The 24,418-nt window shown below is 46.9% G+C and overlaps 1 protein-coding gene across 10 annotated transcripts in view; it reads right to left on the reverse strand.

Moving 5' to 3' along the window:
* Positions 1–24,418, reverse strand: part of FOXN3 (forkhead box N3) — a 466,036-nt gene that overhangs the window by 274,061 nt on the left and 167,557 nt on the right. The window contains exon 1 of one of the 10 annotated variants that reach the window (XM_049898934.1): positions 22,010–22,286. The exons of 5 other annotated variants lie outside the window; for them this stretch is intronic. The gene's annotated coding sequence lies outside the window, so the exon portion shown is untranslated. Of the gene's footprint in view, positions 1–296; positions 2,248–2,789; positions 2,920–10,713; positions 10,852–11,295; positions 11,396–22,009; positions 22,287–24,418 lie in introns of those variants that run through there. 4 more of the 10 variants (XM_049898932.1, XM_049898933.1, XM_049898926.1 and 1 more) reach the window with 4 other exon arrangements.

A 24,418-nucleotide genomic window follows, 5' to 3' on the forward strand; every position in this document is an offset into this window, starting at 1 on the left:
TGAGTAGCATCCGGGGTCTTAAAAGCTTGTTAGCAGCCATCTAAGATACATCTATTGGTCCCATCCTGTCCACAGCAAAGAAGAATGAAGAAAACCAAAAACACAAGGAAAATATTAGCCCAAAGGACAAAAAGACTACATGGACCAGAGCCTCCACCAGCCTGAGCCCATAAGAACTAGACGGTGCCGGGCTACCACCACTGATCGCTCTGACATGGATCACAATAGAGGGTCCCAGACAGAGCAGGAGAAAAATGTAGAACAAAATTCAAATTCACGAAAAAAACCAGACTTACTGGTGTGACAGAGACTGGAGGAACCACCGAGGCTATGGCCCCTGGACACCCTGCTAACTCAGAAGTGAAGTTATTCAGGAAGACCACCTTTCAGCCAAAGACTAGAAGGCCTATAAAACAAACAATAACACAAGTGATGAACGTGCTTCTTAGTGCAATCAAGTATAGGAGACCCAATGGGCAACACCTGCCCAAAAGCAATGACAAGAAGGCAGAAAGGGACAGGAAGACTGGACAAAGGGACACAGGAACCCAGGATGTAAAGGAAAGGGGGAGAGTGTTGACACACTGAGGGGACTGCAACCAATGTCACAAAGCAATTTGTGTATAAATTTTTTAATGAGAAACTAATTTGTGCTGTAAACTTTCACCAAAAGCACATTAAAAAAAAAAAAAAGGTAGACAAACAAAACTTGCTCACAGAAAGCATACTGGGGAGCCCACTGGAGCAGCTATGATACACAACTCTAAGGAGAGAAAACTTCCAGGGGACCACAAGTCAGCCATCCAGAAACCCCAGGTTCATCTATAAAGGGATATATTTTCTGTCAAATGAGGAGGCTTCCTTTTAAAGAAAACATAAGCTGGCATCTTTAGGTTTAGGGATATGATGAAATGCAGCTCGGTTTGCTTTTAACTTCTTTATGGACACACAGTCTGGCCTTATAACTCTCATAAAGTTTTCTCAGATCCCATCAGAAAACCTAATTTTCTGATAACCAGGAATATCCCCCACAGAAGAGTACAAATGAGAACTCCCACCCAGCCACTGAAGCCAACTTTAGCTCCAAATGAAAGTTTTATGTCTCCTAAGCTTCCAAACAGGAAAATTATATCATGGCTGACAGTAAAGTAATTTAATTGCACTGTTGCTATGACAACCTGCTGCTCTCTTTCTTTTTAATTTGCTTATTTGTCAGTAGCTTCCCAAAGGAACTAACACGCTATTCTCCATGTTTTCTTTTGTTTTAAACAAACACTGGCAGCGATGCGGTTCTATTGGAAAACTGGCACTGTCAAGAGAAGAGGACCGCTTGCATCATTTCTCTTTGTGTTTCAGGCCCCCCATGCCAACTGTTAACGGCACCCCCATAAAACCCGCATTTTATAACAGGACAAAGAGCTGCTGATCTCTACAATTCCATTTAAAACGCAGTTTCCAGAAACCACAGCTGAGGAGTTTTCCATTATTATACTCCACATAATTCGCCAATTCTTTTCTCCTCCAATTTTACGGGGGGCGGGGGGGAGAGAAAGTCCGGGTCACGTGAGTCTGCAGTTGGGCAAACATTTCTTAATCTGCTGCCAAAAAGGTCGCTCCACTAGATTCGTAAATGTTACTCACTGGTGACCTCCTTACACATTTTCAGTTTGTTACTGGCTATGTTTCACTCACTCACACACACACACACACACACACACACACACACACACATCCTCTGTTCGTTTTTTCATGACTTGCTGTGTGTTGTGATTTTTTTTTTTTTTTCCATTTTCACGGAGAAAATGCAGCAGCAAAGCTAGTTTTTTGTTTTTTGCCCGCTGTTAGGTCTCCAAATAACTGACAAAGCCATGACCGGTTGTTAGGTCTCCAAATAACTGACAAAGCCATGACCGGCCCAGCTCTGAACAGATGTTCCATGTGAACTTTGCAAAGTTGAGAAACCCTTCCCGAGCCGGGCTGGGCAGCCGGTTTGTGGGCCGGGGAGCCTCCCCCAGCGCACGCGCGCGCACGCACGCGCCCCACTCGCGTCTACTGTACTTGTCAAAAACATTTCAAGGGGACCTGCGGAAGCGCCGATTGGCCGCGGCCCGCGTCCATCAGCGGCGTTGCCAAGCAACGGGGAAACTGCTCTTCTCCCCGTATTCAGGGCAATTGGGAGCTCGCATACCTTCACTGCTGGTCAGATGTCATAAACCTTTTATTGGCCGCGCCGCGGCGAGCCCTATAAACAAATCAATACAAGTCCGCCGTCCCTCAACTTCTCCAGGGCCCAAGGAGGGGTTCCAAGAGGCTCTGGGCGAGGGGGGCCTGGCCTCGGGGTACTCAGGAGACGTTCTTGCCGGTGCCAAGCCTGCACACTTTTCTTTTTGTGTGTGTGTGGGGGCGGGGGGGGAATCTTTGTTAGGAGCCGGCTTCTCATCTTGGGGTCGCCCCTCGATCGGCACCCCCGCCCCGGGCGCAACGGCTGGGATCCCGTCCTCCAGGGACAATACCAACTCTGTCCCTTCGGCGTCTTTTTGGAAACCGAGGCACCGGGACGGAGCCTGCACATCGAGGCAGGAAACTCTGCGGGCCGGACAACTTCTCGGCTCGGGGTCCTCGTCCCCCCTGGGCAAGGCCGCCCGCGCCCTACCCCCAGGAACTGCGGAGTCCCTGGTCTTCTGAGCGGCGGATCGTCTCCAGGAACGCCTCGGACGAGTTGTCGCCGAGCCTCCACCCGAGTCGCCCCAGACCCACCGGGGCCCGGGCGGGAGCGTAGCCCAACTCACCTGGCCGGAGCGGGGCACGGGGGCGCCGAGGCGCCGCTGCCCTTTAGCGGGAGCCGACAAACTTTGGCGGGGCCCGGCGGGCATCGCTGGGTGGCCCCGCGGAGGGCGCGCGGGCGCGGCGCAGCGAGCCCGGCGCGGCGGGCGGCGGGGGACGGCCGCGGGCGCGGGCGGCAGGGGCGCGGGGGTCGCGGCGCGGCATGGGACCTGCGGCGTCCGCCGGGCGCCCGCGTCCTCCCGCCGGCCCCGCCGCTCTCCCCGCCCCGTCCCGCCTCCCGCTCGCCTCCGCCGCGGCGCGTCGGGCCGGGGCGCGCCGAGCGGCGAGAAATTGTTTCCACTGCAAACAAAAAAAGGCGACACATGACCAGGCAGGAGGAGGGGAATCGCAGGGAGGAGGGAGGGAGGGACGGGGCGGAGGGCGGAGGGAGCCGGAGAGAGGGAAAACGTGGGCCGGGCCGCCGGCGCCTCGGGCGCGGGACGCGCAGCGCCGGGGGTCCTGCCGGCGCCCTCCGCCCCGGGCCTGGGCGTCCCGAGGCGCAGCCGAGGCGGAGGCCGGGCCGGGCCGCGCGACTCGCCTCCTGTTCTGTGGGCCCTTTGGACCCGGGCGGCTGCGACCGTGGGTGGTGGGGGCAGGTGGGGCCGGCGGCGCGCGGCCTGTCCCCTCCCCAGGCTCGGGCCACACGGGCGGGCCGGCGCTGCGCCGCTGGCAACGTGTCGCCGGAACGAACGCTCCTACCCCATCCGCATGCCTTACATGGCTCGAAAGTAAAAATAAAAAGAATTACTATGCAGGCGAAGCTCGCGAGGGGGGGGAAGAGATTCCAATTCTCCCAAACTAGGGCTTCCTAGTGGGACGCCCAGGGCCCTCCGGAGCCCACTGCAGCGCCCACCTCGTGCCCATGGAGGAAAGTCACAAAGGCATCGCCACGTCCCACCCAGGTGACCCCTTCTCATGTTGTGTGTCTTCCAAAGGCAAGAGGGTGGCCGTTACCAAGCAAAGGCCTGTCCTAGAGGGATGAGGCCTCTCCAGTGGTTTGTGTTCCATGCTTGAGCCGCATTCGAGGCCTTGAGCGAAAACAAGTCTCATCTTCCCATCTGGGGTGTTAAGAACCCGACTGACAACTCCCGTGGCCACGCAGTGACCAGCAAAAACACCACTCCAGGTCTAGACACCTTCAGACAACCACCCACTACTACCTGCACACCAACCAGCTGCCTTTGGAGAAAATGAAAGGGCAGAGTCCAATAGGACACCCTGCTGGTGACCTAAAACATGATTGCACAACACTCCCAAGTAGGGATTCAAAATCGGTAGGTTCTTTTACAAAGGAGAGGCCCTGGGCACTTCTCCTTTTATGCCCACCTGAGCCTGTAGAGAGGTGATTCTAAGCTAAGGAAAAAATGCAGAAAACCCAGTGAGAAGGTGTGGAATGGTCTTCCTCAGAAACCCCTCTGGCTTGCATGCCCCATTCAACCTAGCCACAGGGGAGAAGGATCCCACAGAGTTTCGGAATTTTTTCATTCCAAACAATAAAGCTTGAACCATCTGAGACACTCCTCTTAGTAAAGCAAGATGGTGGCAAGTCTTCAGCAAGGGCCTGCCTTTCAGACTCCCTGAAGGCCTTGCTACTTACCAAGAGTATGGCAAAACCTGCCCAGGCCATGATTCAGAGAGGGAGGCCCAGGGAAGCCTGAGGGCTTCCAGTCTATGCCTTTTTTGTTACTCAGTACTTGATGTAACCAAGGTCACTGAGCTAAAGGTTCAAAGTGGGAGAGACCAACTAGATCATCCCTCAAGTCTCAACCCAGAGAGTCTAAGGATCACAACTCTTGGGTCTCCTGCAGCTAAGTCTAGTGAAGGTCCCCAGGTCCCAAGCCTCCATCAGGGCATCTGTTGAGGGTGCTAAATCCACCTGAAGAACCACCACTATCACTGGCTGCAGACTCTAGTTTGACTCATGACCACCTCATGTGCATCAGAGTAGAACTGTGCTCCATAGGGTTTTCAGTGGCTAGAAGTAGGTTTTCAGAAGTAGATCACCAGGCTTTTCTTCTCGGGTACCTCTGGGTGGACTCTAACTGCCAACCTATCGGTTAGCAACCAAGCACCTTAAGCATCTGCACAATCCAGCATCTCTCAAGGTCCCCATAAACCTTTGTGCCAGTCCCCTGCCATCCTGAAGGGGATGAAACGGCCTGCACCATCTCCCCTTCCATCACCAGTTCCCCACCCTCCCCGCCCCCAACAAGCTAGAAATCTCATTACATTACAGTCTTGGCCCTCTTCCTTGGAGTTCAAAAGAAGAGGTAGGAGCTGAAGGTTATTGCACATGGAATATGTCATTCTTAAAACTCTCCATGCAGGCTCTTAGCTTCCAGTGTCTGAACTAGTCATCCTAGGTGAACTAAAGCTTAAAGACCTAGCAAGCCTTGGGCCAAGGGAAGCCATAAAGCTGACTCAGAGGAATGCGCAGGGTGGGGTAAAGTGAGGCAAGTTGCCTTTAATTAGCTCGCCTTTTTTTTTCCCTGTGTGTTTTTGGTCTCTTGTATTCTCAAACACATTTCTTAATTTCTCTCTTCCATTACAAATGTGGCAAGAGATGTGAGAAGGTGTCACCCTGAAAAGGAAGTGGTGGACAAGCCCTGACTGATGGGGAGAGCCAGATACGCATGTCTGTCTGGCTGAATAAGGAATCCAGACCTTTGCTGAATGCCAAAGGAGGGCTGAGTGCAGCCTCTTCCACCTTGTAAAGCCACAAGGCCTCAGCTCTGAGACATGCTCCCTGACAAAAAGGTGCAGGGGTCAAATTAGTTTAGGGATAACCACCTTCTCAGTCCCTTTCTAGAGCTTTCAAAAAGTACACAGGTGTCTTTAGACTCTAAGAAATCCTGAAGAAATAGGTTGAACTGTTTAAACCACTGTCTTGAAAACATGTTTGACAGCAGAATCTTACATGTGCCCATTACTTAACTTTGGAAAGCACATATTTCCTGACTAGGGACTTCATGGACCTTTCTGTAGACTGCCTCTTCCCCATGAGGCCATAAGCTGTAGAGCAGCAGGACTAGTATCTATTTTCTGCAGCAATGTGTGGTGGTGTTGGGTGCCCTCGAGTCTCATGGCGACCTTATGTGTAACAGAATGAAATGTGGCCAGGTCTTGCGCCATCTCCGTAGTTGTTGATATGTCTGAACCCATTGTTGAGGCTATTGTGTCAATCCATCTCTTTGGTGGTTTTCCTCGCTTGCAATGACTTAGCCCAGTGCCTGACACACACAGAAGACACTCAATAAATATGCACTGAATAAATGAACTGAAATCTGCAACAATGTAATTAGGAGGATGTTTGCTGGGACATCATTTAAAGTCAGTGGACCTTGGAAATTGCTGAAATAGGCTCGGGGCACATAATTATATGGACCACAGTGGCCCCATGCTCTCTTTGTTCCCTCCATTTGCAATTTCCGGTAGTTTTAAACGAAGCTTTCCCTTTTCTGAATCATTTTCACATTCTGATACACTGTACATGTGATACCTTTTGCAAACATTTCATAAAGTAAGAGTTTTGGGGAAATGCATGTTTGCAAAGCTTTTCACAAAATGCCCTGAAGTCTTTTCAATCAGGAGGGACAAAACAGTCCCTTTCTGAAACGGTTGATAAGGATAACAAATAGGATGTCCTACGTCGCGAGGTCTATCCTCTGGCTCTGGCTTTCAATTTAAAGGTTTTGAGTATCAAACTCTCTCTACAAAGGCATATGTAGGCTCCATTATGAGGGATAATGCTCTCAAATTAAAAATTTGTGAGGGAGAGGAAATACTTGTTCTCTATTTCTGATTGTTTTTCTGTAACAAATTATGCTCATGCTAGATGTCGTTAAGTCAGTTCTGACTCATAGCGACCCTATGAGAAGGAAACACTGCCCGGTCCTGCACCATCCTCACAATCATTGCTATGTTTGAGCCCACTGTGGCAGCCACTGTGTCAGTCCATCTTGTGCAGGGTCTTCCTCTTTTTCGCTGACCCTCTACTTTACCAAGCATGCTTATGAGAGACCAAATGTGGGTGCACCTTGTTTTTTCAAACCAGCTAGAAAATCTACACCCAGCCCAGGCCACGCTGGCTGGCCAGAAACACTCCTGCTTCTCCTGCCCTCCTGAGGTTACTTCCGGTAGCTAGCACCCAAGAGGAGGCTGCCACTCTCTGAGCTCTCAGACCCCATTTATTTATATAACCAACACTTACATTTTTTTTTTTTACATAGCACTTTCTCGGGGCCAGATGGTATTCTAAAGCTTTACAGATGTTTACTCGTTTCAGGCTCCCATCAACCCATCAAGGTAGGTACCACTATTATTCCCATCTTACAAATGAGGAACCTGAGGCACCGGGAGGTTTGGCTACCTGCCCAAGGTCACATAGCTGAAGTGATGGGGATGGGATTTGAACCCACACAGTCTGGCCCCAGACCTGACAGTCATGTTCCATGTAGGAACCAAGAAAGGCTTCAGATCAACCCACAGCATTTGGCTGCTGCTTAGAGAACTTCTTAGGAATCAAAAGCAGGAAGGATGGAAGCAGTGGGGCTCAAAGGAGGAAACACTGTGACAAGGAAATAAAGGAGGAGGAAGGAAAAGGGAACTTTAAAACTGAATGGAAAGGCACTACTTGCAAAAAACCAAAGTTCACCTTCTATGTCGTAATTAATGGGTATGGTGTATCATTGCTATGATGTGATATTGTAATCCACCACCCATCTGTCAGTTTGTCGTACTGTGGTGGCTTCTGTGTTGCTGTGATGCTGGAAGCTATGCCACCGGTATTTCAAATACCAGCAGGGTCACCCATGCTGGGCAGGTTTCAGCAGAGCTCCCGGGATAAGACGAGGAAAAAAGGCCTGGCGATCTACTTCCAAAAATTCATCAGTGAAAACCCTATAGATCACAACAGGATATTGTCCAAGACTTTGACTAACTTACTCTGGGTGTGTCATCAGGAGGGACCAATCACTGGAGAAGGACATCATGTTTGCTACAGTGGAGGGCCAGCAAAGGACCCTCTCAGTGAGACAGACTGACACCATAGCTGCAAATACGGATGCAAACATACCAACGATCATGAAGATGGCACAGAACCAAGTAAGGTTTCCATCTGTTATACGTGGAGTCACAATGAGTCAGAGCCAACTTGATTGCAACTAACAACAACAAATTATTGTCATAAAAAAAACTAGATACTGAGAACCAGACTGTAAGTGCCTTGAAAGGCAAGAACCCTGTCTTATGCTTCTTTTCTGCTCATAGCATCAGGTACAGTGGTAATCAAAAATACAGATCACTTAACAGAAAAAGAAGTGTGCTCCTGTTTATAATCCTCCTTCTCTCTCACCCTGGTATCTACTAACTCTACAGATTAAACACCCATTGCCGTTGAGTCGATTCCAGCTCATAGCGACCCTATAGGACAGAGGAGAACTGCTCCATAGAGTTTCCAAGGAGTACCTGGTGGATTAGAACTGTGGACTTTTTAGTTAGCAGCCGTAGCACTTAACCACTATGCCACCAGGGTTTCCACTATGCAGATTAAAAATTAGTCAAAGAAAAATAGCATCATCAACGCTTTCCACCTCTAAAGTTTTCAAGAGCTTTTATTTTCCTTTCTCCAAGTGAGTACAGCAAGTACCACGGTCTCACGGGTTTCTGTGGCTAAGCCTGCCAAACTCTCGACTATGCCAAGAAATAACTTCTCTCATTTTTCATTTTCAGAGGGATGTGAAAGAAAACAATCAATTCCTCTCTTTCAGATTGTCTTTTTTAAACAGGGTAAAAGCTCCTAAGCTGATGAACTCTCTGGCAAACGGCACATGGATTAAAATATCACCGGCATGATTTCCCTGCTGTACAAAGTTCTGATTTGGAGATTAGCAATTTATTCAATTGATGACAACAGCCAAACCTGAAGCAGTCTCTTCTCAATTGGCTTAGCGAAGTTCACCAACACCTTTCCGTTTTGAAACCCCCATTCTTTCCAAAAATAGTATTTCTTATGCGTTTAATATTGCAATTCAGGTGCAAGTAAAATGTGCCCCTAAATTGTGAAGCATGACTTCACGTGACTGCTCGATCTCACAAGGGGTGGAGGCTGGAAAGGAAATAGCCAAATGGATTGCTAATTCTCAGTCTGTGGGGCGCTCAACAGCACCTCATTTCTCGGTTACTCAAAGACACATGACTCTGACTGATTTCAAAGATTTGGCCCCCAAACAATCAGGCGTCCTTTTTCAGTTGGCAGTTCTTCCAGAGAGGAATACTGAGCATCTTTCCTACATGCCTCACACAGGGCTAGGCCAGCTGTCTAACAATATGGAACCCGGAAGGGGGTGCTGCCCACGTTGGTGACGGCAGCCATTAGTGCCTGTTGCTCAAAGCAAAAGTCAGAAAGACCTCAGAAGAGAGGCCCAAGAGCTTGGCTGAGACACCCCTGTGCAAGCATCTGTCCACCATGAGTGCCAGCAGAGGCCATCCAAGGGCCAAGGTGGGCATGGACAGTGTCTTGGACTTCCTGCTAGAGTCCACTCCCCAGGAGTCAATGTCAGAACTCTCTGCTGGCTATCTAGGCCAGGTTAAAAGGGGGGATGAATCTCATGATATCCTTTCCAAAGAAATCCCACCTGCTCTTGGCATGCCCAGGCTCGTCTTCCCCGCATACCAGCCGCCCAGGCAAGTCTGCAAGGGCACAGCAAGGAGGCAGCTGCAACAGTTCGCTTTCTTGCAGTCATTTGGCCTGGGGAGAGGTTGAGATGGCTGGGATCTCAAAAGGTCATCTTGTCTACCCCTCTGTAGGCAAACACGTGGTTTTCTTTGGCCCTGGAAATTGTCAATTCCATTGCATGGCAACCCCATGGATTTCAGAGTAGAACTGTGCTCCATAGTGTTGTCAATGGCTGTGATCTTTCAGAAGTAGATAGCCAGGCCTTACTTCTGAGGCATCTCTGGATAAATTCAAACCGCCAGCCTTCCCATTAATAGCCAACCATGTAACCATTTGCACCACCCACATCATATTAGTGTTCAGAACTGTAACAATGCAGACTTACTTTGAAGCATCCTTCTCTGTCCAGACTCCATGAACATCCGCTTCCCTGAAATGCCTGCCACCACCACCCGAGAGCCTCGCTCAGCTGCTTTACAGCTACTCCCCAGCTTGCAGCTTTTGAATAACTTGAATATCAAACTAAACACAAAGGGTATGAATACCCAGTAGTTGCTAGAATGCTCATTCCAACCACATTATTCTCTCTGGCAGACACAAGTGAATGATTTTTTTTTTAATCCCCCCAGAACTCTTCATTTAAATTCGGGGTGCAGAAGGCTTCTGTAGTGTGAGAGTTGCTGGGGCAGCCCAAGATGGGAGAGGGAAGGTTTCCATGAAAGACAAAAAGCCAGTGCAGACCTGCAGGGAAGCAGGCTGCCCTGCAACAAGGCAGCCAACTGCCAAACTGTCATTTTGTTCGGCGGCTGAACAGAAGGCTCATGTAATGACAACCACAAAACTCATTTAAAGTCTGAAAAGGTGACTAATGAGCTCATTCATGCTGGCTATAAATTATTCACTACAACACTGATCCCACTCAAGACAAACAGCAAAGTAAACTTTAAACACAGACATCACAGGCCTCCAAAGGGGAACAAGTTACGTCTGTAAAACTTTTCACAATGAGAGGGATACTTGTCTTTCCTGTGTCTATTGTTACACTCATTCTTCTGTTTACTTTTTTTTTTACGGCCTTTAATCAAGTTTAAGCAGACACAGCTGTTACACATTTATTCCTCTGTTGCGTTTTTTTTTCTCCATTAGTTATTACGAGCAATCACGATGCTCTAAAAATAGCAGCAAATTATATTCTCTAGAAATTGAAGGCTGACCTTAAAATGAAGCCCAGGTCTTCAGAAGAAAATTCATATGCACATGTTGGGCGAGAGACAGCAGTCACAAAGGCGAAGTACAAATCCCCAGCATTTTTCTACACTTGGAAATGTTCTCAATTTGATTCCAAATTCGCTTTGGTTCCAGCGGAAACGGGTTGTTTCAAACCCCTGCAATGTGGCACCTGCTTTAATGGTCATGTCTTGATTAAGATTTTCATTAAAACTCAATCTGTCATGGAGTAAAAGCAGTAATGTCTTACGCAGGCTTTTCAGCACAGATAAACACAAGAGCAGGTTTGGTGAAAACCCACCACACTGCTGCAGAGTACTTTCGGTTTCCTGTTTAATATTAAATAAAGAATTTGGGCTTTTCTGTTTTTCTAAACTGTGCCGTTTTGCTACTACTGTCACCACTGAATGCGTTATGACTGTGCGGATAAGGAGGCCCATGTTTTTCAAACCTTTTTTTTTTTTTATCTTAGTCTCTCTTTCCAAAAACCCAGTAAGAGTTACTCGTTTAAAGCCTGTTTAGTACTTTTTTTTTTTTTTTTTTCAAATAGCCCCCAAAGAAGTACTTACATTAGCTCTTGGTCAAATCAGCGAACATTACGTATTTTTAAACTGCTTTGAATACTTTGAAAAAGAGCCACAGAAAACACTCACATTCGAATACCACCAGATGGACGTTCTGACTAACCAAAAGTGAAAGGAGAAAGGTTTGAAGCAGAGTCAAGCCCTTGCACACACAGGAAAAATGAATGGTCTTCGGCTGGGGAATTTTGCATAACGTCTGAGAACTAACACGGGGAGGCAAGTTAAGACCCAGGCTTCAGCTTCGGCCTGAGACCGGGCCGAGGTCCGTCTCCATTTAAGGACAACCTCTCGCCTGGCTTTCACAGTTTCTTGCACAGGAACTAAAGGCTTGTCCAGCCATTTCTGTTGTCTGAACTGCAAAGCAATTTCTTTTTTTTTTTTTTTTTAAGTAGAGAAAGAGGAATCCTGCAATATTTATAGCAGAGTACTCTGCCACCTGCCAACAGCCATCCTGTCGGTCTTCATGGACGTAGCGTATTTTTATTCACGTTTTCTGTATCTAGTAAGAGGCCATTCTTTCAGTCCTCCCTGTAAGAGTCCTTACAGTGGTGGCTACTGTTGTGGTTGTTCTCTAATCAAGCGACTTGGGACTTAAAACTCCAATTCGAACCAAAGACAGGAAAAAGTCTGAAATGGCATCTCGTTCAGATCTCAGCTGTTGCACAAGTCTCCGTGACTGGGTTCCTGTCCACCTCTCTGTGGAAGACCCTCCTCCCCCCGCCCCCAAATAAACCCACCACCGTGGAGTCAATTCCAACTCGTAGCGACCCAGTAGGACATAATGGAACTACCCCATAGGGCTTCCAAGGCTTTAAATCTTTACAGGAACCAGACTGCTATATCTTTCTCCCGAGGTTCAAAGCCAAGCAATTAACTACTGTACCACCAGGGCTCCTTTTCTTTCTGGAAGGTTGAGGGCAAAACACTGCTTTGAAGTGAGCCACGTTTTGGGTCCTTCCCTACAAAAGAGTCCGACAGGCGGAGTTCCCTTTTCCTTCATTGATGGGAAACCTGGCACACCCAGAGACCCATCCTGAAACCATCTGGCTCCTGATTTTCCCCAGGAAGGACCAAAGGTGATGTCAGTCTTGCCTGAGGACGTTCAAGGTACCTGAACAACAGTCAAAAGAAAACAATGAACACCCAGTACTTCGATCCAAAGAATTATCAAACATACAACAACCGGTCAAATGCTTCCTACACACCAAGCATCGTGCCAAGAGCTTTACCGGCATTATTTATTTCATCCTCCCATGCCCCTTACAAGGTAGGGTTGTCCCCATTTTACATATGAGGACACTGAGACTTAGAGACGTTAAGCAATTTGCCCATGATCAACAACTAGTGCTCATAGAAAAACCAGATGCTGTTGAGTTGACTCTAACTCATGGCGACCCCATGTGTGTCAGAGTAGAACTGTGCTCCATAGGGTTTTCCGTGACTGATTTTTCACTGGATGGCCTGAAACTCCAATCCTTCAGTTAGCGCCGAGTGTGTTAACTATTTGCAGCACCCAGGAACTCCAGTGCTTATAGAGGTGAGATGAAAAGTTAAGACCCCCTAGTTTATTTTGCCTGCAGAGCCAACTCTCTTACACACTACACTCCCCTACCTATTTATACTCTCCAAGATCTGATTTCCAAGAATGTTAACTTGGTGCCTAGAATCTACCTCCCGGGCTTCTTCTCCATAGTTTTTGCTTTATGTTATTTATTTTTTTGGTTTGGGTTTTGCATAGCATTTTTCTAACAGGCTACAAAACATGAATACCTCTTTCCACTCTCACAGGCTTAGTTCCTAATACTCACATAGACATAGACACCATTGATTACATGGGCAAATATATATACAACATACTCAGAGATCCAGGGCAACGCCCCAACATAGCTGGTTACACACCAGCACACTGTGCTCCTATCTGGGTCTTACAACACAAAGGTTTAGAAGAAAGCTCAGGACAGCTGACAGCTCCAAAGGCCAAGCTTGAGACCTCCGTCTACTCCCATTTCTCATCCAGACCCTCAGAGGAAACAAGCAGCTGTGAAGTTGCCCGAGGCCACTATAGAGCAATTTACTCTTTCTCCACTCTCCACTCTGCTGGTCGAGAACACACTCAATGAACCCTTTTTCAGTAATCTACTACCACAAGGCTAAAGATCTGATGATTTCAATTCAAGCTAATACTTCCAAAGCAGACATTTGACTAGACACAAACTGTTTCTTTTATTCTTTGCACACAAAGTTAGGTGGTAACTATCTGCCAGTTTAGAAGCAACATTGACTACCACACCAGAACTGTTTGTCAAAAGCTACTCTGTATTATCCACCACTTGTCTGTCAGTTTGTGGTACTGTAGTGGCTTGTGTGTTGCTATGATGCTGGATGCTATGCCACCGATATTTCAAATACCAGCAGGTTCACTTATGATGGACAGGGTTCAGCGGAGCTTCCAAACTAAGAAGACTAGGGAGAAGGACCTGGTGATCTACTTCCAAAAATTTGCCAGTGCGGACCTTATGGATCACCACAGAACACTGTCCAACTCGCTTGCTTTGGACACATCATCAGAGAGAAACAATCACTGGAAGAGGACATCATGTTTGGTGATGTACAGGGTCACCCTCAGTGAGTGGATCAGAACAAGAGCCGGAACGATGGGCTCCAACATGCTGGGATTGTGATGATGACACAGGGCTGGACAATGTTACATTCTGTTGTACATGAGGTCACCATGAGTGAACTCTACAGCAGCTAGCTATGACATTTTACGCAAATAACGCGCCCCCAGAGGTATTTTCATAAGTGTGGTATGTTAATTTTTTTACGGCAACATGTGGAAGAGGATTGGCATGGCTGCACTTGTGAGTGGTGCCTCTGGGGGGGGCGTGGCCGGCAAACGAAGGCAGAGGCGCTGTTATTTGCATAAAAATATGGTATCTATCTATCTACTGAACAGTAAAGAGAATGAGGTCAAGGCACAGATCAACTTAGGCCAACTCTGTAAATGCAAAAATTAGCCAGCCGTGATGAGGATACAGTGGTCGTACTACTAATCAGATTAACTTTGTTTTCCATATATCCTGGTCACACAAACCCTGTATTCTTAAGATTGAGGACATAGGCTCCCTTAGCTCACTGCTGGAAACCCTGGTGACTAATGGTTAAGTGCCACAGAACCAAAAGGTCGGCAGTTCGAATCCACCAGGCGCTCCCTGGAAACTCTATGGGGCAGTTCTACTCTGTCCTATAGGGTCGCTGTGAGTCGGAATCAACTCGATGGCAACGAGTTTGGTTTGGTTTAGCTCACTGCCATCTCCCAAATCCATGTTATTGTCACGTTCATGGTGGCACTGCCAAATAGATTTTGGTACCAAAGCCAGGGAGCTCAGTTCACTCACAAGACCACCCCTAGGCGCATCCTTAAAAGTTTTCCTGGTGCCGCTACGGAAACTTGTCTCAAAACTACCAAAAGGCTCCATAAAAAGTGGATGAAGTAGAAAGTTGAGGTCTGTGGTTTCATTCTTGAGAAAACCTCAGCTATCCACAGGGATCTGATTCCATTGCCATTTAGAGGAATTCTCTGGTGTCTGCCAACACCAGCTCCCTCTGAATCCAAATTAAACCTCTCTGGCTTCCTGGTGACACGAGCCCTGTAGCAGAGCCTCCAATGGTTATACTAAGAAAACTAAGCCCTGCCCAGACCTTGCTGAGTCTGAATGAACGACCACGTTGGGTTAGGTGCACAGAAGATACACTTCCTAAGACAGAGCAGCTTTCATACACTGTTTCCTGGGGCTCCTCCTTCAAACCAACCATTGCTTATTTTTCTTATCAAAGTCAAAACAACTCATGGGCAGGAAACAAGTTTCTAAGGCTGACTGCCCTGACTTTTCATTTAATCTAAACCAAAACCAAACCAAACTCATTGCCTTCAAGTCGATTCCAACTCATAACAACCCTATAGGGCAGAGTAGAACTGCCCCATAGAGTTTCCTCTGTTGTGTCTACTCCATACCCAACACTGCCCCCTACTCTCAGTCTTGTGGTTTGGGTGGGACCCACACATCCCCAGCTTTGAGATGCTAGATTGGTTGAAAATGGGTAGGTCCAGCCAGGACTTGGTACAGGAGGCAACACATTTCCTCTGTAGCTATAAGACAATCTGAGTTGACTTTTCTGTCACTTGCAACCAAAAACATCCCAACCAGTAGACATGGTAAGTCAGTGGCCAGGCTTGTTTATTGACTCCTTGTCCACCGCCATTTCTGCCACAGTTAAGTCTTTAACATTACCATATTTGGAGAGAAAGCACGATTTTGACAAGTTAAATGGCTGGACTTCATAAAGAATAAAAAGATTTGGGAGAAAATTACCAAATTATATGTTATCATTGATCAAAGAGCACTTGTGTAAATGTGACCATGTTAGGAGAGTATTATTGACAAATGGAGAATTCATGAGTGGAGATTAACCGTGGAGAATTCTTGGTTGATGGAGGACAGGCTGAACAGACAGCTGTATTTAGAACCTGAGGGAAAATATGACTCCCACTTAGGTCTCCAGCTTGACCTGGAGCTGGGCCTACTCCCACCTGGCAGGGGCACACTGCCTCATCTTTATATGCCTAAGTGCCCAGCCCAAGGTCAGAGGCTGATGGTGGGATGATGATGGTCATAATGGCTAAGTTTATTGAGTGGTTACTGCATGACAGACACTGTGCTAAGTGTTTTACTTGCTTATTGTCATTGAACATTCCCAATGAGCAACGTGAAGTAGACTGAACAACAGAGACAGTTAATGAATGATGTTGAATAGATGACTGTTGTATAAATTTAACTAATTTGAAGATTATATTCGGTGTGGATGAGAATATATCCTTTAATAATTGCAAAACTATAAAATTAAACAAATCAAGTGTCCATAAAGATTATATATATTGTTATTGCTGTTAGCTGCTGTCAAGTCGATCCGCAATTCATGCTGACCCCGTGTGTTACAGAGTAGAACTGCTCCATAGGGTTTTCTTGGCTGTAATCTTTATGGAAGAAGATTATCAGGCCTTTACTTCCATGGAGTTGCTGGATGAGCTCTAACTGCCAGCCTTTAGATCAGCAGACAATCACAAACAGCTTGTGCCACCCAGGCTCCCGATATGAAATATATGTGTGTATATTTTTTTTTATATAAACATATAGAGCCCTGGTGGTGCAGTGGTTAAGAGCTCAGCTGCTTCACATTTACCATGGCCTCCACCAGACTGAGTCCATTACAACAAGATGGTGCCCAGCTACCACCACTGACTGCTCTGACAGGGATCACAATAGAGGGTCCTGGACAGAGCTGGAGAAAAATGTAGAACAAAATTCTAACTCAAAAAGAAACACCAGACTTGCTGGCCTGACAGAGACTGGAGAAATCCTCAGAGTATGGCCGCTGGACACCGTTTCAGCTTAGTAATGAAGTCACGCCTAAGGGTCACCCTTCAGCCAAAGATTGAAGAGGCCCAGGAAACAAAGCAAAACTAAAGGGGGACACCAGCCCTGGGGCAGGGATTGGAAGGCAGGAGGGAACAGGAAAGCTGGTAATAGAGAACCCAGGGTTGAGAAGGGAGAATGTTGACATGTCATGGGGTTGTTAACCAATGTCATAGAACAATGTATGTACTAACTGATGAGAAACTAGTTTGTTCTGTAAACCTTCATCTAAAGTACAATAAAAATAAAAAAGAGCTCGCTGCTAACCAAAAGGTCAGCCATCATATCCACCAGCTGCTCCTTGGAAACCCTATGGGGCAGCTCTACTCTGTTCTATAAGGTGGCTATGAGTCAGAGCTCATTCAACGGCAATGGGTTTTTGGTTTTATATATATTTTATATATACACATACATTGCAATCTAGTTCACATTTATTCAGTACTAAGAGGAGGATTTACCATAAAATATTGGGGAAACTATTGAGGCCCCAGCAATGTGCTAAATGAGTATCTTTAGTATTTACAATTAGTCACAAGAAAACTTAAAATGCCCTGAAACCTTAGAGCTCAATAACGAGTTTTGGAAGCTAACTTTTTTTTCTAAGGTATCAATAAAAAAAATTAAAAATCCAGCCAACCAGGCTAGAGGAATAAGTGCATATTCTTACCATTCTCTTTAGAGAAAAGGGCATTCCAAACTCATTGTCTTATGAAGAAATGATCAAACCATATGCAGCCAAAAAAAGTACCAAAAAAGTAATACAGAAACATGTCAAAAGGCTGGTTAATAATATTTTTTTTTCTGAATTTTATGATGCTTGGGTTGTCAGCTTTTTAAACATATACTTTTTTGTGCTTTATTTTCTCATTTGAAATAAATGCTCACTCGTACACCTGGTTTTGGTACTGGTAATTTTACATTCTTAAAAGAAAAAAAAAAAGTTGCCATCAAAAAGATTCTGACTCCTGGTGACCCCATGTGTGTCAGAATAGAACTGTGCTCCGTAAGGTTTTCAATGGCTGATTTTTTGGAAGTAGATTGCCAGGCCTTTCTTCCATGGTGCCTCTGGGTGGACTCAAACTTCTAACCTTTTGGTTAGCTGACTCCCTCTCTTACAGAGGGCCCCATATCTACCCCCATGTCTACCTGCTATGTACTGGGCTCACAGCTTTACAAGGATTATCTCCTCTGACTCTGCCAACAGCTTTTAGGGGTAAGTACTATTTTTTTTTTTTTTTTACTATTATCCTCACTGTATAGATGAGGGACCTGGACCTTAAGGAGGTTATAACAACCTGCCGAAACTGACCCAGCTAAGGAGCGGCAGAGCCAGATTAAACCCAGCAGTTGGATTCTGTGGACTCCTAACCAGATAGCCAACCTGTCGGGCCAGTTCTGCTCCTTAGCCTCTCCACCCCCTACCCACCCAGGCAAGAAAGGACAGGGCCACCCCTTCTCCCAAGGAGGCGTGTCTTCCCGGCTAGGTGTGGCTATGGCCAAAGCTTTCAGGTAGGGCTCACAGGGCTTTGGGATAAGGGGGTGACTCAAACCTGTTGAGCAGAGCGACCCCCGATGTCAGCTCACTGCAGAGCAGGGGGCTCTACCCTTGTTGACCCGCAGCAGTGGGACCACGCCCTGAGTCACCTTTTGGCCACAACCTCTTAGTCATTAGCCTTTGATGTTATTTCTGTCTTAGGTGATGCCTATTAGACTGCTGCAAGACAGAAACCATGGCAACAATGGGTGCACATGTCCAGGCCACAGAGAGAGCTGAACACCGGCCTCTTCAGGGGCAAACACACAGGGCGCTGGTCTGACCAGGCAAAAGGAAGCCCTGGATTGGATGTTAAGTGAGAGCGCAGCTGAGACCCCCTCTTTCCGTCCTCTTCAACCCTCCTCCCAAGGCCTGATCCTGGCCACCTTGCCACCCCAAACCCCCCCATAGCCATCGAGTAGATTCCAACTCCTAGTGACCCCACATGACAGAGTAGTACTGCTCTATAGGGTTTCCAAGGAGCGGCTGGTGGATTCAAGCTGCCAACCTTTTGGTAAGCAGCCAAGCTCTTAACCACTGCACCACCAGGGTTCCACCTGGCCACCAGGACACCTAAACAGGGCCCTGCTTTCCCGTCTCCCAGATGCCTTTGCTCTTCCCCAATCTGTTGGAGGAGAGCTGGTGGCTCTGCAGTTAAAGCACTCAGCTGCTAACCGAAAGGTTGGCGTTTGGAACAAGATACCTCCAGTCAGCTTCCTAAAAGATTATAGTCTTGGAAACCCTATGGGGCAATTCTACTCTGTCCTACAGGTACCCTACAGTTCCAAACTGACTGAACAGCCCTGGGTTTGGTTTTCCCGGTTTGAACCAGCTTGGCCCTTGCCCCAGTCTGAGCCTCTGTAACAACAACAATGACAACATTCAGAACAACAACAGTCGTATCTGCATAAAGCTTTGTGTTTGATGAACTGGCCACAGACTCAATTCACCAGAACCCCACCCTCACAGGGCCTCCTCCCCAGCTACCTGGGCCTGCCGGAATCTGTCTTCCCTGCTCAGAAGGAATGGACCTGCTCTTTTTTGTGCTGCTCATTTTATGCTGAAAACAACATCACAAGGCAACATGTGATTTACCTCCTTGGGGCCATGATTAGCTGTGCCAAGGGGAGCCCCCAGGACCAGGGGAACACAGTGCCTTTCTCTACTATTAAAAATGGTAGACAAAATGGTATCTACTATTAAAACGGTATCACTGCTAATTATCAGCACTCTGGTTCACCCCACTAGCTAAAGCAGAAAGGGCCTTCCCTCTGCAGGGTTAACCAGCAGGTACAGGATCGGGGTATAGGTATGCAAAGTCCCAGAGAGAGGCCTGGCTCCAAACCTGCAGGGCTTGGCAAGTACCTGAGTCAACATATCTAAAGAAATAAAGCACCCTCCTGAGAGAAGGAAGCGGCGGAAGTGGGCAAAGGGTTGGGGGGGAGGGGTACTACAGGGCCTTTACAAAGGTGAGACCCAGAACCCCAGCCGGGCCAGCCTCCTCGCTGACCATTCTGCAGACTAGCAGTGTTAACCCTGGTCTTGAGGTTCAGGTCTCAGCAACAATGGCATCTAGTTGCACAGAGGGCTGTGGCCAGGTGACTTTTGCAATGGTACTCAACACTCAAATCACGCAACTTTGCCATCTCCATTCCCATGCTCACCAAAAACACTTTCAGGAGGCAGGAATACTTCACTGTAAACGAACACACAGACTTTCTGACTTGTTCCACCAATCACGTGAGCTTATGCAACAGACCCACCCTTGAAAAACAAGTCTGTTCACTGAACTGAAGTCAGTTCCTGGAGGTCTCCTTCATTGCACCCAACACTGCTGCTGGCCACAGTGACCCACTGGGAAACACCCAGGTCTTCTAAGCAAGCTAAACAGACATGCCCACCACACATGAAGAGTTAGAAACCTTTGCTGAGTGAGAGGTTGACTGGGTTGGATCCATCTGCTCTGGAAAGCAATGAATCCATTAGAAGAAATACCAAAAAAAAAAACAAAAAAACCAAACCCACTGCCATCGAGTCGATTCCGACTCATAGAAGAAATACAGCTTGGGCAAATCATTGGATCTCTGTGCCCGTCTAGTTATCTAGCACTGCTCTAACAGTGCCTTAGTGCCCTCACCTGTAAAATGGACAATATAATACTAGCTACCTTGTATTGGTATCAACAAACAAAAATTTATTCTCTCACAGTCCTGTAGGCTAGAAGTCCAAATTCAGGGCATAAGTTCCAGGCGAAGGCTTTCTCTCTCTGTCAGCTGTAGAGGTGGGTCCTTGTCATCACTCTTCCCCTGGACTAGGAGCTTCTCGGAGCAGGGACTTTGGGTCCAAACGATGCGCTCCTCTGGCACTGCTTGCTACTGTCTTTTATATCTCGAAAGAGATTGGCTTAAGACACAATCTAATCTAGTAGATTGAGTCTTGCCTCATTAACATAACTGCCACTAATCCCAACTCATTAATATATGCCCAAAAAACCCATAGAGATAGGATTTACAACACATAGGGAAATCACATCAGATGACAAAATGGTGGACAATCACACAATACTGGAAATCATGGCAGATACTTTGGGGGGACATAACTCAATCCATGACGGTGCTTTAGTGCCTCACCTATAAAGTGGGCATATATAATACTAGCCACCTTGTATTGTTGTTAGTTGCCGTTGAGTCTATCCCGACTTATGGCGACCCAACGTGTTACAGGGTAGAACTGCTCCACAGGGTTTTGTTGGCTGTAATCTTTATGGAGGCAGATTGCCAGGGCTTTCTTCTGCAGTGCTGCTGGGTTTCTTTTTCAGTGCTGCTGCGTGGCTTTGAACCGTCAACCTTTAGGTCAGTTACCTGTTACCGTCAAGTCGATTCTGACTTATAGGAACCCTATAGAACAGAGTAGAACTGGCCCACAGGGTTTCCAAGAAGCACCTGGTGAATTGGAACTCCCAACCTTTTTAGTTAGCAGCTGTAGCTCTTAACCACTGCTCCAGCAGGGTTTCCTTTAGGTTAGTCGTCTAGTGCAAACCATTTGTGCCCGCCAGGGGCCTGCAAGGGTACTAAATAATTACATAAGCTGGCATATGTACAGTATCCAGCCTGGCACAACCAACCAGTTGCCATCAAGTCAATTCTGAGTCATAGCGAGCCCATGTGTATTAGAGAAGAACTTAAGAAGTAGATCACCAGGCTTGTCTTCTGAAGTGCCTCTGGATGGACTCAAACCTCCAGCCTCCTGGCTGGCAGCCAAGCCCATTAACCATTTGCACCACCCATGGCACCATGTTAGTGCTATACAAGCATTTGCTATTATTATGTACAATATAAAAAGAATTATAACAGAAGGAGAGTTCAGAGCTGACTTGAAAAATTATTTGCTCTTTATTTATGTCCCTCGTTCCAGTCCTAATACATTAAATTTGCCTCAAATTGGTCTGTTTTCTTCTAAGCAGAATGATTAAACCCTCCACTTCTTTCTTTACAGTTTAAGCTATGAAGAAATCACTAAAATTCTTCCCTAGAGTTCTTTAGAATTTCCCAGTATCTTCTACCATTCCCCAAAGACCGCTGAAAAACTTTTTCAGTCCTTGGTCCAGCTTCGCCCTGTGCCCCCAAGCCTCTGTCGAAAGAAGGACAAACAGCACTTGGCTCTTAAAACAGCAAAACTGAAATAAACTTACCTGACCATGATGACAAAGATCTCACATTCCAGCCCAGTTTGTACCTAACACTGCCTTTGGAGAATATGCGTATTCCTCCCTGGGAGTCACAGGGGGTAAGCTGATCGTGTTGGCAGTTAGCTTGTAGGATCTTTTTTTTCTCAGGTTTTTCTCAAGGAGCCCTGGTGGTGCAATAGTTAAACGCTGGGCTGCTAACTGAAAGGCTGGCGGTTTGAACCCCCCTAGGGGCTCTGTGGAGCAAGACCCAGTGATCTGTTCCCGTAAAGATTACAGCCTATGGGACAGTTCTATTCTGTCACATGGGGTCACTACGAGTCCAAAAAAAACCCCGACTTGATGGCACCTAACAACAACAACAACATGTTCCTCTCTGGAGAAAGCAATCAGTCGTGGCATCGCTAGTAACACTTTCTAAGCTGCCAGTGTTAAAACTTCATAGCAAATGGGACAATTGCTCCTGGCTCTCTGCAGCCAATAAAACAGTTCATTGCTGTGGGCCATGGTGTGAGCAGGGAGCTTGGGGTAACACAATCATCCTAACTATGGTCCACGTTCAGATGTGAGACATGGGAAAGCCTGTGGAATCTAGCGTCGACTGTGTGTAATGGAACGTTCTGTATGTGCAGGAAGATGATGCCACTCTGCCCTTCAGTAGTGCAGAACTCACCCAGCGCTGGTTACCTTAGGGGCTTCAAATGCCCCGACTTTTCCACAATGTCTTCCTTTTCCCATGTCTCTCTGGTGACCACAGGCCTGTATTCATGGACTGACTGGCTCATGTTAAGGTACGCATAGTCTATTACCTGGAAATCAATTTCCCAACTTCATCCTAACTAGCCGGTCTTCCCAGCCATGGACATAATTTACACATTAGCCCACACCCAATCGTGGGGCCTGCTCAGTTCTCAAACTGAAAATTTCTTATAGCCAAGCTGACTTTCCACCTCAACATCAAGAACAGAGAAGAGACAACCTTCTACAGCAGGGGTCAGCAAACTATAACCTGGGGGCCAAATCCTGCCTGTTTTTATAAATAAAGTTTTATTGCAACACAGCCACACTCATTTGTTTGTGTACTGACTATGGTACGAAGGCAGAATTGAGTAGTTGCAACAGAAACCATATAATCTACAAAGCCACCACAAATTTAACAGAGGTCCCTGATGGCTATGACTCATGGTTTAAAAGGAACAGTTTCCTAACAAGTTAGTAGGAGGAAACTTGGGTTCAAGTGCTGTTCAGCTTTGTGAGGTCATACCAGTATTTTCACCTCTCTGCTACCACTTCATTCATAAAATGGGATTAGTTGTGGGTGGCAACGCCATGACAAATAATTAGCTAACAGCCCAGCATGGGCACTTTGAACATGCTATGATAAGAACAGGCTATTTGTTTTCTGAAGGGCAAATGGTCCTGTCTTGGTACACCACTTGTTGTGGATTGAATTATGTCCTCCCAAAAATGAGTGTATCAATTTGGTTAGGCCACAATTCCCAGTATCCTATGGTTGTCCTCCATTTTTGTGATTATAATTTTATTTTTAAAAGGATTAGGGTAGGATTGTAACACCACTCTTACCCAGGTCACATCCCTGATCCAATATTTCCCTGGGGTGTGGCCTGCACCACCTTTTATCTCTCAAGAGGTAAAAAGGAAAGGGAAGCAGCAGAGAGCTAGAGAACTCATATCACCAAGAAAGTAGTGCTGGGAGCAGAGCGCGTCCTTTGGACCTGAGGTTCCTGAGCTGAGATGCTCCCAGGTGAATGGGAGACTGATGACAAGGACCTTCTTCCTCCAGAGCCGACAGAGAGAGAAAGCCTTTCCCTGGAGCCGATGCCCAATAATCAGACTTCTGGCCTACTGGACTATGAGAGAATAAATTTCTCTTTGTTGACGCCATCCACCTGCGGTATTTCTGTTATCGCACCACTAGATGACTAAGACACCACTGTTTCATGGCTGGAATAGGAAATGCTTCTTTTTAGCCAGCTGGATGTACATATGTGGAGTCCCCACTTGGCACAATCAGTTAAGCACTAGACTACTAACAAAAAGGTTGGCGGTTCAAACCCACCTGGAGGTATCTCCAAAGAAAGACCTGGCAGTCTGCTTCCAAAAGGTCTCAGCCTTGAAAACCTTCTGCAGGCAGTTCTAGGATCAGGGCGTGCAGTGGTTAGGGTCAGAGAAGGGAGTGTGGGTGGTGTCAGAACAGAAGTGGAGCAGAACCAATAGTAAACTGGCTTGGACTGAGCAACACAGTTTGGTGTCAGAGAAGTGAGAAATGGGATTTGATATTTTCCACATACATTTGGTGTCAGAGAAGTGGGATTTGATATCTCTTTTACAGATACACATTGGTGAATTGCTCTTCAGAAAGGTAGTTCTAATTTGTATCCCCCAACATCGATT

The sequence above is a fragment of the Elephas maximus genome, chromosome 10 (assembly GCF_024166365.1).
Source record: "Elephas maximus indicus isolate mEleMax1 chromosome 10, mEleMax1 primary haplotype, whole genome shotgun sequence".
NCBI classification, from domain to species: Eukaryota; Metazoa; Chordata; class Mammalia; order Proboscidea; family Elephantidae; genus Elephas; species Elephas maximus.